We start from the raw sequence: 14,435 nt of genomic DNA, 5'->3' as shown, positions 1-14,435 counted from the left end.
TAACACTCTTGGACTGTATTCCTTAGAGCTTAGAAGAATGAGGGGAGACCTCATTGAAACATTTCGCATGTTGAAAGGCATGGACAGAGTGGATGTGGCAAAGTTGTTTCCCATGATGGGGGAGTCTAGTACAAGAGGGCATGACTTAAGGATTGAAGGGTGCCCATTCAGAACAGAGATGCGAAGAAATTTTTTTAGTCAGAGGGTGGTGAATCTATGGAATTTGTTGCCATGGGCGGCAGTGGAGGCCAAGTCACTGGGTGTATTTAAGACAGAGATTGGTAGGTATCTGAGTAGCCAGGGCATTAAAGGTTACGGTGAGAAGGCGGGGGAGTGGGACTAAATGGGAGAATGGATCAGCTCATGATAAAACGGTGGAGCAGACTCGATGGGCCGAATGGCCGACTTCTGCTTCTTTGTCTTACGGTCTTTTTACTCCGAGTACATTAAAACAAGGCAGTCATCAACACAGAAGCAATGCAAAACCTTGTCCACCATCTCACAGCTAAACTGTTCTTCATTGTCTTCTGTGCATTTCCTAAAGGCAAACATGGTACAGCTTGGTGATGAAGCACCTCCAAACAGATGTACTACCATTCCAAAGTCCACCATATCTTGGCTGAGGTCACCAGAGAAATCTCAGCAGATCTGCATCTTCAGCTAGTACTTTAACCTGAAGAAACATTGCTTCAGTACCTGCCATGATCACCACTGTTCTATTCTGAATGTGGTTATGACTCCAATCAGTGAGCCAGGAAGATCTGGTCCCTGTAAGTACTTTTGGGATACCATCAAGAAGGCAATTCATGCAAGCAGCTCCAATGGAAACCATCAAATACTCCCGTTTCAGTTTGCTAGAGCTGGGAACCATAACTACATCTAAGGTCTGTAGAGCTAGTAACATAAATTTAATGCGATTAGAAAATCTATCCCTACTTAAAATTGGAACTCGAACAGACTCTGATCACTAACACGGTTCACCTTTAAGGCAGCAGCAGAGAGGATGCCGTGCTGGTTTGAAAGTTTGTCTAAGGAAGCATGACTTCCGGCTACCAATACCAACTATCTTGCTGGCAAACCTAGTTTCTGGTAAATAAAACTGAAGATCTCAGATCTAGAGTGCTGTACCACAGGGATGTTAAAAGCTGTTGCAGCTTTTGTTTTACGGAATCTTGGTTAGCCCCTTCCATTCTGGGTCCAGCGATACAGATTGATGGGTCGACAAGACATGGCTAAGATAATACTGTTGAGTCTTTCAAAGGCAGAGGATGTGGAGTATGTTTCATGATCAATTCCTTGTGCTATACCAACGTGGCTGTTCTGTACCAGACCTGCAAAACTTTATGATCAAATAGAAACATAGAACATAGAAAACCTACAGCACAATACAGGCCCTTTGGCCCATAAAGCTGTACCGAACATGTGCTTACTTAGAAATTACCTAAGGTTACCCATAGCCCTCTATTTTTCTAAGCTCCATGTAGCCATCCAGGAGTCTCTTAAAAGACCCTATCGTATCCACGTCCACCACTGTCGCCGGCAGCTCATTCCATGCACTCACCACTCTCTGTGTAAAAAACTTACCCCTGATATCTCCTCTGTACCTTCTTCCAAGCACCTTAAAACTGTGCCCTCTCATGCTAGCCATTTCCGCCCTGGGAAAAAGCCTCTGACTATCCACACAATCAATGGCTCTCATCATCTTATACACCTCTATCAGGTCACCTCTCATCCTCCGTCGCTCCAAGGAAAAAAGACCGAGTTCATTCAACCTGTTTTCATAAGGCATGCTCCCCAATCCAGGCAACATCCTTGTAAATCTCCTCTGCACCCATTCTGTGGTTTCCACACCCTTCCTGTAGTGAGGTGACCAGAACTGAAAACAGTACTCAAAGTGGGGTCTGACCAGGGTCCTATATATAGCTGCAATATTACCTCTCGGCTCCTAAACACAATCCCACGATTGATGAAGGCCAATGCACCGTATGCCCTCTTAACCACAGAGTCAACCTGCATAGCAGCTTTGAGTGTCCTCTGGACTGGGACCTCAAGATCCCTCTGATCCTCCACACTGCCAAGAGTCTTACCATTAATACTATATTCTATCATCGTATCTGACCTACCATGTTGTCCATTTTACCTGTTGCAGGAGATTTCAGTGATCACTCTGCTAGTGGTGCACATCCCACCTCAGGCTAGTGACAAACAGGCTCTGGATGAACTGATGTAATGAAGAGGTGTGAAACAGCACATGCTGCTGCATTCCCCATCATTTTGGGGGATTTTAACTAGGCCAGCTTGAAAAAGTCTCTAAATAATTATTAGTAACAAATCATTTGTAGTACCAGAGAGAACCAACACACTGGACCATTGTTACACAACCAAGAGCACTTACCATGCTCACCTGGCTATATTTCTACTCCCTGAGTATAGGCAGAGACTGAAGACTGTGGCACCGGCAGTGATGAACAGTGACAGTGCAGGAGTGCTTACAGGACTGTTTTGAATTGGTGTACTGGACTGTATTTAGGGATTCATCTTTCAGTCTGAATGAGTACGCCACAGCTATCACTGACTTCATTAAAACCTGTGTGGGTGAGCCTATGAGAACTAACTGTACATGCCCAAATCAAAAGCTATGGATGAACCAGGAGGTTTGTAGTTTGTTGAGAGCTAGATCTGTGGCATTCAAGTCTGGCAACCCAGATCTGTACAAGAAAACCAGGTATGACTTCAGGAGGACTACTTCAAGAGCTAAGGAACAATTCTGAACAAAGATGGAGGTGTTATCGGATGCATGGCAACTCTGGCAGGCCATTACTTCCTACAAAGTGAAACCTAACATCATGAATGGCAGTGATGCTTTGAGAGGCTTGTTATGGCTAGAATTAACTCCTGTCTTACTTAAAAAGGACCTAGACCCACTGCAAATTGCTTATTGCCACAATAGGTTAATGGTGGGCAGAATCTTACTGGCTCTAGACAATACCAATACCCATGTCAGAATGCTGTTTATTGACTACAGCTTAGCACTTAGCACAATCAGTCTTTAAGGACTTTATTCCTTAGAACATAGAAGATTGAGAGGAAATTTGATAGAGGTATAGATGGCAAGTGCAAGCCAGCTTTTTTTCACAGAGGTTGGGTTGGACTCCAACCAGGGGGCATGGGTTAAGGGTGAAAGGTGAAAATTTAAGGGGAACATGAGGGGAAACTTCATCATGAGTGTGAACAAGCTGTCAGCATAAGTGGTGAATACAAGCTCAATTTCAACACTTAAGTGAAGTTTGAATAGGTACACAGATGGTGGGGGTATGAAGGGCTATGGTGCAGGTCGATGGGAGTAGGCACTTTAATTGGTTTCGGTATGGACTAGATTGGCCGAAGGGCCTGTTTCTGTGCTGTACTTTTCTATGACTCTACAATCGCTCCTACAATTCTGATTAAAAAGCTCCAGAACCTGGGCCTCTGTACCTCCCTCTGCAACTGGATCGACTTCCTAATCGGAAGACCACAATCTGCAATCAGAAGTAACTTCTCCACCTCACTGACAATCAACACTAGCGCATCTCAGAAATGTGTGCTTAGCCCACTGCTCTCTCTCTACACCTATGACTGGGTGGCTAGGCACAGCTCAAATGCCATCTATAAATTTGTTGACAGAATCTCAGATAGAGATGAGGGGACATACAGGAGCAAGGTTTATCAGCTAGCTGAGTGGCTAATTGACCTTGCACTCACTGTAAGAACAAAGAAATGATTGTGGACTTCAGAAAGGGTATGTCAAGGGAATACACACTTGTCCTCATAGAGGGATCAGAAGTGCAAAGATTGAACAATTTCAAGTTCCTGGTTGTCAATATCTCTGAGGATCTTACCCAGACCCAACATATCAATGCAACTACAAAGAAGGCACAAGAGTGGCTATATTTCATTAGGAGTTTGAGGATTTGATATGTAACCAAAATCACTTGCAATTTTTTTTTTTTGCACAGATGTACCCTGGACAGCATTCGAAGTGGCTGGGGATCAAATTAAGCTGAAGAAAGTTGTAAATGTAGTCAGCTCCAGTACGGGCACTAGCCTCCATAGCATCCAGGACATCTACTAGGAGCAATGCCTCAAAAAGGCGGTGTGCATCATTAAGGATCACCCAGGTCACACTTTGTTCACATTGCTACCTTCAGGAAAAAGGTACAGAAGAGTGAAGGCACACACTCAACGATTCAGGATCAGCTTCTTCCCCTGTCATCCATTTTCTGAATAGACATTATCACGACTGCACAAACAGCCAAATCAGACACCATTTTCCTTAAGGAAGGCAACCTTCTCACTATGAGTCCTTTTCTCCAGCTGAGGGCGTGAGTCCAATTTATGTTCACCCTCAAAGAACAGACAAACTCTTTTGGCTGATGAGACCATTTCCCTTCCACTTTGGTAGTAGAAATAAATATGTAGACTATTTTCTAAACAGGGAGAAAATCCAAAACTCTGAGATGCAAAGGGACTTGAGAGTCCTTGTGCAGCACACCCTAAAGGTTAACTTTCAGGTAGAATCAGTCTTGCAATGCTAGCATTTATTTCAAGAGGTCTAGAATACAAAATGCAAGGATGTGATGCTGAGGCTTTATCAGGCACTGGTGAGGCCTCACCTTGAGAATCGTGAAGAGTTTTGGGCCACTCATCTTAGAAAGGATGTGCTGGCATTGGAGAGGGTCCAGAGGAGATTCACAAGGATGATTCCAGGAATGAAAGGGTTATCACATGAGGAACATTTGATGGCTCTGGGCCTGTACTCGCTGAAATTCAGATGGATGGTGGTGGGGGGGGTGGAATCTCATTGAAACCTTTCGAATGTTGAAAGGTCTAGACAATGTAGATGTGGAAAAGATGTTTCCCATGGTGGGAGAGTCTAGGACAAGAGGGCACAGCCACAGGATAGAGGGGCGCCCTTTCAAAACAGAGATGCTGAGAAATTTCTTTAGCCAAAGGGTGGTGAATTTGTGGAATTTGTTGCCAGGAGCAGCTGTGGAGGCCAGGTCATTGGGTGTATTTAAGGCAGAGATTGATAGGTTCTTGATTGGACACGGCATAAAGGTTACGGAGAGAAGGCCGGTGTCGTGTATGTGGCCATTTACACAACAATATCATTAATAAAAATGCTAGAGACTGGAGCTAAGTTAACGGGGGCTTTTACTTACAGAACCCGAAATGAACATAAATATACCTATATATGTACGTAATAGCGCATGCTCAATATGATGGATTAGTACAACATTAAGTAGTCCTATATTACACAGTAGCTTATATGATACACTCCTCCCATTTTACTTTAATCATGTATCAACTGCTTTTTTTCTCTGGGAGCACTATGCTAAACAACAGGTGTCCCCTTGACATACAAACGTTTACCAATTATTTACTTAGTAACTCAATAATATCAAATTATAATAAGGTAACATAATAATTATAATAATTATAACTCAAGTCTCTGGAGGGTGTCTTCTCTGCCCCTCTGGGTAACGTCTGTCAATAAACTTGTTTGTTTTAATACAGATTTCCATATAAAAGTCATGAAAGTTGACCTCTGAGCATAGGGAGTTTCCATGGTCTGCTTCTAAGGTGACTTGCCACCATCAAAAGAAGTGGTTGGTGATCTGCTGTCCCTGCTAGTTATTCAAAAGTCGGAGCTATCCAATGACTCACAGAAAAAACAGTACTTTACCACTAAATCTTTCACTATTTGATTTCACAGTTGATCGCAATCCTGTTGTTCGTTCCATTGTTCTTAAACTGCCGTTAAAATACAGTTTTGCTGATATTAAGGATTACCTGCAGTACTGTCTGGCTCAAGAGGGAGAATTCCTTCAGATGCACATTCAGCACAAGTGTGAAAATACAACAATAGAAACCTTACAGTTTGTTGCCAGAATTCGCTTCTGTTTTGATGCTGTTTCCTAACTTCTTTGTGCAAAACAAGACACATTGGCTGAGGATTTAAAATATGTACGTGCAAAATAAGCTTCCCTGCAAAGGATTAAGTGTATGATTCTCAATGGAGGAAATGATTGGTTCAAGATTTACCTTGTGCAAAAGCTGTTCTGTTTGAATGGAATTGATTTTGTCCGCTGTTAGGTTTACCTCATCCCCCAGCAACCTGGTTTTCATTTATTTCACCACCATCAGCAATTTCTCCCTGCGGCTGGTCGCTATATTGTGGGCGGCGACCACAGCAACGACAACAAAGTAAGGTGGGTAACACTGTCTTCTGTAAGGAGGGCGGTGTTGCTGATTTTGATAATCATGGTTTTCTCCATCTGTTGCTGTCTCCATTGGTAATTACGTGGTGGACCTTGGCAGCAAGGGTTGTAACGATCATAACGATTTCTGTCTGCGGCATATCAGCTTCCTTGGACTGGAACTCCTCCGGGACCAGTTACATTTGCTGCTTCTGCATGCTTTTTGCCTTCCACTACATCGAACTCCAGTTTCACCATATCCAACACTGCAGAGGTAGTTCCCTGGGTTATTCTTTTTTATAGCAGTCTGATGTACAAACACATCTTCCTCTATATCATTCTTGTTGATGAATCCATATCCATTTCGTACATTGAACCACTTTACTGTTCCAAGAACTTTGTTGCGATGACTTTCTTCTCCCCGGGGAATTTGGGTTTGTCTGGCTGTTGCTGCTGCTACTGTTTGGATTGCTGCTCTGTCCCGGCCTCACTCATGGTGTTGACAGGCTGCGTGAGGTGGTTGCGGCTCGGGCCGGTCTAGGGTGGGGGCTCCTGTGCTCTCTCAGCTTCTTTCTTCCCTCTAATATAATTCCTTTCCACTTTTTCTGTCTCCAGTTGCAGAAAAAGCTCTGCATTTCACATTCCTTTCTTGTATTGATCTAGTTTCTTCATCCTTTTCTGATACTCTTGCAAAGTGCCTTCATGTAACTGCTGTAGCTGTCTTTTCAGAGATGTCAATTTCTCCTGGTACATCTGCTCTTTTACTTCCAGGCAGTCTTCATCATCCTGCTTATTGGCAATATCTGTATCCCTTGCATCCTCTGTATCATCATCCAAGTCATAGCCATGGATACTGCATTTGTCCTCATTGTTGACGCTGTCTAGCCCCTCGTAGTAATAGTTCACAATGGGTGAGAGGAGGGCTGCAGACATCTTCCCCGCCGAGCTGCCATCCTTTGACACATCTAGTGCCTTGATGGTGTGCCAATCCAATTGGATTTTCCTGAGCCATTCATGTCCCAGCAACGGTGGTCCTCTATTTTTCAGTACATAGAGGTTCAGTTGCTGTGTTTTACCTCCGTGGGTCACTGTCACTTTAATTTTGCCTTTGGGACGCACTTTCTGTCCTGTGTAAGTCTTTAGCAGTAGTTTAGTTCATTTCAGAGGTATATGCGAAAACAGTCGTTTGTAGTCGCGTACATAGATCACTGTTAAGGCTGAGCCTGTGTCCAACTCCATTTTCAGTCTCACGCCTGCCACTTGTGGAGTGATTCATATTACTCTTCGATTATCTGTCTCTTCCACGCTGTGAAGTGGCAGACAAGACAATTCACTTTTGTGTGAGTCACTTTCATCAGAATTGCTTTCTTTCATTTTGTATACATTGTTGTATTTTCCTTTCTGGGGGTCTCTTGTTTCTCTGTATTTTGCCCTTTTCCTGCTGTTTACTAGCTTTGCATACTCTGCCAGTGTGGCCCTGTTTGCCACAGTTTTGGCATTCTTTATCTTTAAATCAACAACCATCAGGGTCATGTGACCTGTTCCCACAACAGTAACATTTCTTTCCTTCATTTCTGTGCAGTGACATTTTATTTGTAGCATATTGCAGAGATTTTTGTTGCATCTCTGAAGCACCACATGTTACTGTTTCTAATGATATTGAGATGTTCAGCGCTTTCTTGAATGTAAGGTCTTTTTCACACAGGAGCGTCTTCTGTGTGGTTTCACAGTACATGTCGTACATTAACCTATTCCTCAATGCGTCTGATAGACCAGCTCCAAATTTTTTAGATTTTTTTTTAGATTAGATTATGAAGACACATAGTCCCCTTTTATTGTCATTTAGTAATGCACGCATTAAGAAATGATACATTAGTTCCTCTGGTGTGATATCACAAAAACACAGGACAAACCAAGACTGAAAAACTGACAAAACCACATTCAAGATTCAAAGATTCAAGATTCAAAAAGCTTTATTGTCATTCTAACCATACAACAGCTCTGCAGGACAGAATGAGACAGCGTTTCTCAGGGGCAGTGCAATCATAACATAACAAACGCAACACTAAATAATAAACATAACAATAAATAGTAAAATACAACAGCCACATGTCAGTTAAATCAGTTATAAGTGTCCAGTGCAAGTTAAAAGTGTCCGAAGCAGAGTCAGGTGGAGCAGCTATTTAGCAGTCTGACTGCCTGTGTGCTGTTTAGTAGTCTTGTGGTTTTAGTTTTGATGCTCCTGTAACGTTGTTCTGATGGCAGAAGAACAAATAGTTCATGGAGAGGGAGTGAGGAGTCTTTAATGATGTACCGTGTCTTCTGGAGGCATCGACTCTGAAAGAGGTCTTGGACAGAAGGTAGGGAGACCCCAATAATCTTCTCTGCTCCCCTAACCACCCTCTGCAAGGCTTTCTTGTCGACAGCACTGCAGCTGGAGTACCAGGTTGTGATGCAAAAGGTCAGCACACTCTCAACCACGCCTCTGTAGAATGTAGTTAAGATATTAGTGGGGAGTGATGCCTGTTTAAGCTTCCTCAGAAAGTGCAATCTCTGCTAGGCCTGTTTCACAATCCCAGTGGTGTTCCTGGACCGGGAAAGATTGTCCGAGATCTGCACCCCAAGGAACTTGATGCTTTCCACTCTCTCCACTGTGGAGCCGCTGATGCTGAGGGGTGTGTGCTCAGGCTGAGACCGTCTGAAATCGACGATCATCTCCTTGGTTTTGGTGACATTAAGCATCAAGTTGTTATCCCTGCACCAGCTCTCTAGGTGTTTGACCTCCTCCCTGTACATAGTTTCATCATTTTTGCTGATGAGCCCCACCACTGTGGTATCATCTGCAAATTTAATGATCAGGTTCTCCTTGAATCTGGCTGCACAGTCATGTGTTAGCAGTGTAAACAGCAATGGGCTAAGCACACAGCCTTGTGGGGATCCAGTGCTCAGTGTGATGGAGTCGGAGATGTTCCTGCCAACACGGACTGACTGTGGTCTCTCTGTCAAGAAATCCAGAATCCAGCAACACATGGCAGTGCTAAGGAAATCCAGAATCCAGCGACACATGGCAGTGCTAAGGCCAAGCAGCGACGGTTTCTCCACTAGCCTCTGCAGGATGATGGTATTGAACGCTGAACTGAAATCAATGTACAGGATTCTGGCATAAGTGTCTTTGTTGTCCAAGTGAGAGAGAACTGTGTGCAGTGTGGTGGATACTGTGTCCTCCGTTGAGCGAATTGGACAATAAGCAAACTGTAGAGGATCCAGTGATAAGGGGAGGCTGGCTGTGATATGAGGCTTGACAAGCCGTTCAAAACATTTCATCACTATGGGGGTCAGGGCAACGGGACGGTAATCATTCAGACAGGCTACAACTGATTTCTTTGCTACAGGGATGATTGTAGAGGTTTTGAAGCATCTGGGGACAATAGCTTGACTAAGGGAGATGTTGAAAATGTCTGTCAGGACATCTGCTCATACATCAGCACATTCCTTGAGCACACGTCCAGTGATGTTGTCGGGACCTCCCGCTTTTCGTGGGTTGACCCTGGCAAGGGTCCTCCGCGTTTGCTCTGGATCAATGATTGGAGCCAGCTGGTCAGATGGTAAAAAGGGACTGGCTCTCCCCCTTGCTCTAGTGTTTGATGCTTCGAAGCGGGCAAAGAAATTGTTAAGCCTGTCTGGTAGGAAGGTGTCGCTGTCATCAGATTTCTGCCTGATCTTGTAGTCTGTCAGAGCTTTAATCCCCTGCCACATTCGTCTGGTGTCACCTGTGTCACAGAAGTGTCCATGTATTTTGCCTACATAGACCCTTTTCGCTTTCCTGATAGCGCAGACCTGGCTAAGCGAAGCGTACTCCTGTCCTCCGATCTGTAGGCTGTGTCACAGGCCTTCAGTAGTGACCGCACCTCTGTTGTCATCCATGGCTTTTTATAACCACGTGCAGTGAAGGTTTTCATCACAGTGACATCCTCCGTGCATTTGGCTGTGTAGCTGATTACTGCCTCCGCATACTCCTCAATGTCGGTATGGTCGTCATAGGAGGCTGCTGTTGTGAATATGTCCCAGTCTGTGTGCACAAAACAGTCTTGTAGTGCTGAGGCTGCTCCTTTTGGCCAGACCCTTATCTCTCTTTTCTCTACTCTCACACGTTTAAGCAGTGGTTTATATGCTGATGTCAGCATGACACATATGTGGTCAGAGTGGCCAAGATGGGGGCGGGGGGCTGCTTTGTATGCCTGTGGTGTGTTGGTATAGACCAAGTCCAGTGTGTTGTCTCCCCTGGTTTTGAAATTCACATATTGCCGGAATTTGGGGAACACAGTCTTTAAGCTGGTGTGGTTACAGTCCCCAGCAATCACCACAAAGCTGTCAGGATGTGTAGTCAGTAGCTCACTGATGGCTTCATGTAGGCCTCCCAGTGCTTCGTAAGCATTAGCCTTAGCATTGGCACTGGGAGCTACGTAAACAGCTGCCACAAACATGATGGTGAATTCCCTCGGCAGATAGAATGGCCGGCATTTTACAATGAGAAATTCAGCCAGTGGTGAGTAGTTTTTAGCAGCTACTGTAGCATTCACACACCAGTCTTTGTTTATATAAACACACAGACCTCCTCCTCAGCTCTTACCGGAGCTAGCTGCCTCTCTGTCTGCACGAAACAATGTCATTCCCTCTAGCTGTATCACCACGTCCGGTATGTTGTCATGGAGCCAGGATTCCATTAAGACATACACACAGTAGTCTTTAAATTAATTATACATATAGTTACAACAGTGCACAATACCATAACTTGATGAAGAAGTCCATGAGCACAGTAAAAGTTCAAAGTTTCTCAAATGTCCCACATCTCACGCAGACGGGAGAGGGAAGAAAAACTCTCCCTGCCATGCCGACCACAATCCGACTCTGAGTCATCTGAAAATTTCGAGCCTCCGATCAGCTCTCCGACACCGGGTACTGAGCGCCATCTCTGTCCGAGCGATTCGACCTCTTTCTCGGTTGCCAAAGGCAGGCAAGGCCGGGGATTTTGAGGCCTACCCTCCGAAAGATTCCCCACCACACAGTAACGACAGCAGCGGACAGGCGTTTCAGAAATTTCTCCAGATGTTCCCCTGTGCTTTCACGTCTGTCTCCATCAAATCAGAAATTGTCCACAGCCCCTATTTAACAGATACGACATCATTTTTCACCAGAGAGCTGCGCATCTTCTCCTCTTGTTCTGACAACGTTCTGATAATTCGCACAATTCTGCACAATATTCAGAAATGCTTTCATTTTTGCTCTGATTCCATTTATGGAATTTAAATCTTTCAGCAATGACCAGCAGTGTGGGGTTTAAATGTTGTTGGAGAGTGTCTACTATTTGCTTGAAAGTTTTGTCAGCTGTCTTTTCAGGGGTTAACAAGCTCCGTATTAGAGCATATGTTTTCGCACCCATTACACTAAGTAAGACGCTGGCTTTCTTTTCTGCATTAACATTATTAGCATCACAATATAACTCTATTCTTTCAATATAAGTTGCCCAGTCTCCAATGCCACTATCAAATGCTGTAATGGTTCCAATTAACGCCATCCTTGTTGTGTTAAATTATCCTTGTTATGTGAATTTAGCCCCGGTCCCTTGTTAATTTAACCCTGGTCCCTTGTTTTGTTTTTGACTCACATGACCTTTTTGTTTGCTAGTGTCACAAGCATACTCTGGCTAGATGCGTGTGTCGCTCTTTTTTTTATCTCCCTTCTGAGGCAGGCAGACCCTCAACCGTGGGGTTCAGCGCCAGCTGTGGTCTCGCCTGGACACGCCACAGCTCCAACAGTCTTTCGGTCTCCCGACGTTCCCAACTCCGGCTGAACTCCCGCTTCTTTTCAGACTCATGGCCTCACTCTGCCTCTTCTGAGTGCCATTATTAATTAAGACAGTGTTCCGATACAATGCAGTTTCATTAACCTCGTCGCCAATTTGTTGTGTATGTGGCCACTTACACAACAATATCATCAATAAAAAAGCTAGAGACTGGAGCTAAGTTAATAAGGGCTTTTACTTACGGAACCTGAACTGAACACATATATACAGATCAATACGCGCCTAATAGCGCATGCTCAATACGATGTATCAGTACAACATAAAGTAGTCCTATTTTATACAGTAGGTATAGTACAGCCAGGAACTGGGGTTGAGGAGATATAAAAAAAGGATCAACCATGATTGAATGGCAGAGCAAACTCGATGGGCCTGATGGCCTAAATCTGCTCCTGTGTCTTATGGTCTTATTAGTTCCAGGTTCAGCTTTAGCTTTACTTCTTGCAGTGGTCACAGTAATGGCAAAGCTACTTCTGTTAGCTTCAGAACAAAGTTGTGACTTAATTTTATTCACACTTTTGCTTATTGCAGGTGATGGAGCTTCCTGTATATTCCGAAATACTGGGTCTGTTGCAATCTTTACTTGCCTTTCAATAATGTTTACAATGCCAGCAAAAGTAGCCTTTCTTGCAGTTCACAGACCACTGTTCTCCATTTATCCTTAAGCATATAGGGCAATTTCTTTACGACCATCAACATATTGGTAGGCATGTCCAGCATGTACTGCACTTCTTCCATGGCATTGTAACAGCTTCTAAGAATATTTCAGTGCTTCAATAAAACAAAGTGAGGAACTCTCAGCCAAATACCACATGATTGAGCAACAGTCTACAATGGACAGGTGGTGCAGGCCATTCAAAACTGTGTTTAAACTACAAATACACAGCATGGATGAACAAAAGGACACAGATCCTACAAGCTGCTCCTGCTTCACCAAAAGGTTCAAGGCAATCCTTTGCCAAAGACTGGTGTTCGTTTGGTATAACCATTTTCTTGTTACTTGAAAAGAAACCAAAACCACTGACAGACTGAGTATGGGAGCTCCAAGTTGAAAAAAGTACGTTGAATCCTTTATTATGAAACCAGCAAAGATAAACAATCCTGTAGTGATAAAAAACTATTGAAACTAAACTAGCAATGTAACAAGATAACTAGTGTTCAAATTAGCATAATTAAATATAATTAATTAAGTGTTCCACTAGCGGTCAACAAAAAAAATCAATCCCAGCTCAATCCTTCTCAACTAGACTAACCAACTAAGACAATGCATGAATACACAACTATACCATGCGCCAACCCACATGACAAATTACCCATATAAACACACAACAGACAATACAATACAGAAAAAACATAGATATGTGGCTCCTACAGGCAGCAATCCAAGATATTACTACCCTTGAGTTCCCGCTTTTCAGCATTCTACCTAGCTTCTTATATTCTCTCTTCAGGACCTAATCCTTCTTGCTATTGACGTAAATAATGCATTTTGGAAGTACTACTGAGGCTATGACATACCCTGTGAATAGCAGGGCCTTATGAGCAAGCCCAAATGTCCATGTAGTTGGCACCATAGGTAGATAACATGATTAAGAATATGGTGTACAGGCCTTTGTTGGTCAGAGCATTAATTACAAGACTAGGGAGATTACACTACACCCCAATTTTATAAAACCTTAGCCAAGTACTTTATGTAGTTCTGATAAGCATACCATTAATAAGATGTGCTGGTGCTGGAGATGGTGTGCAAGAGATTCACCAGGACTTTGTGTGGGATGGAGTGTTTCAATTCTGAGGAAAAACTAGAGATGCTAGGTCTATTTTCCCTGGATTGGAGGATTTTAAAAGGTCTCCTGATTGAGGTATATAAAATAATGGGGGTGGAGTGAAGTGATGATGGCGCTAAACGATGACTCCTTTGCTTACATCTTCAGAAACAGCTTTAATTCTATCTTTGATATCTCTTTTTTCCCTTTTCAAGGTTCTTTTGAAGACCCTGACCTGCAGTTACACTCTGACTTCAGTTCTTTGCAGGGATGGGATCCGCTCTCAGGGCCTCACGACCAGCAGCTTTTTGACATCCCAAGGACGTGGCCTGGAAGACTAGCGCCCCTTCGGGATGCCAGATTGTTGTGGCTCTGGAGACGGGCTGGTTCAAAGCCCGTGCCGCTGACTGAAGCATTGGGGGAGAACACAGAAAACTGGGAGCAGCGGGTTAGCTGCGTGGGCTGTGTGTCCAGAGACCTGAGCCCCAGGGCCAACTCTCTGGGCACAGAGCTCGGAAAAAGCAATGCAACAGATTTTTAACATCATAAATCAGCAGTTTCTTTGTTAAA

At 43.8% G+C, this 14,435-nt stretch overlaps 1 protein-coding gene and 1 pseudogene across 1 annotated transcript in view; both read right to left on the bottom strand.

Moving 5' to 3' along the window:
- Window positions 1-14,435, bottom strand: part of msh4 (mutS homolog 4) — a 249,548-nt gene that overhangs the window by 162,908 nt on the left and 72,205 nt on the right. The gene's annotated exons all lie outside the window — the stretch shown is intronic.
- Window positions 6,074-6,734, bottom strand: LOC140206248 (Y-box-binding protein 1-like; annotated as a pseudogene).

The sequence above is a fragment of the Mobula birostris genome, chromosome 12 (genome assembly GCF_030028105.1).
Source record: "Mobula birostris isolate sMobBir1 chromosome 12, sMobBir1.hap1, whole genome shotgun sequence".
NCBI lineage: Eukaryota > Metazoa > Chordata > Chondrichthyes > Myliobatiformes > Myliobatidae > Mobula > Mobula birostris.
Note: the sequence above shows the minus strand (reverse complement) of the source record. Positions and strands in the feature narration are given on the sequence as shown.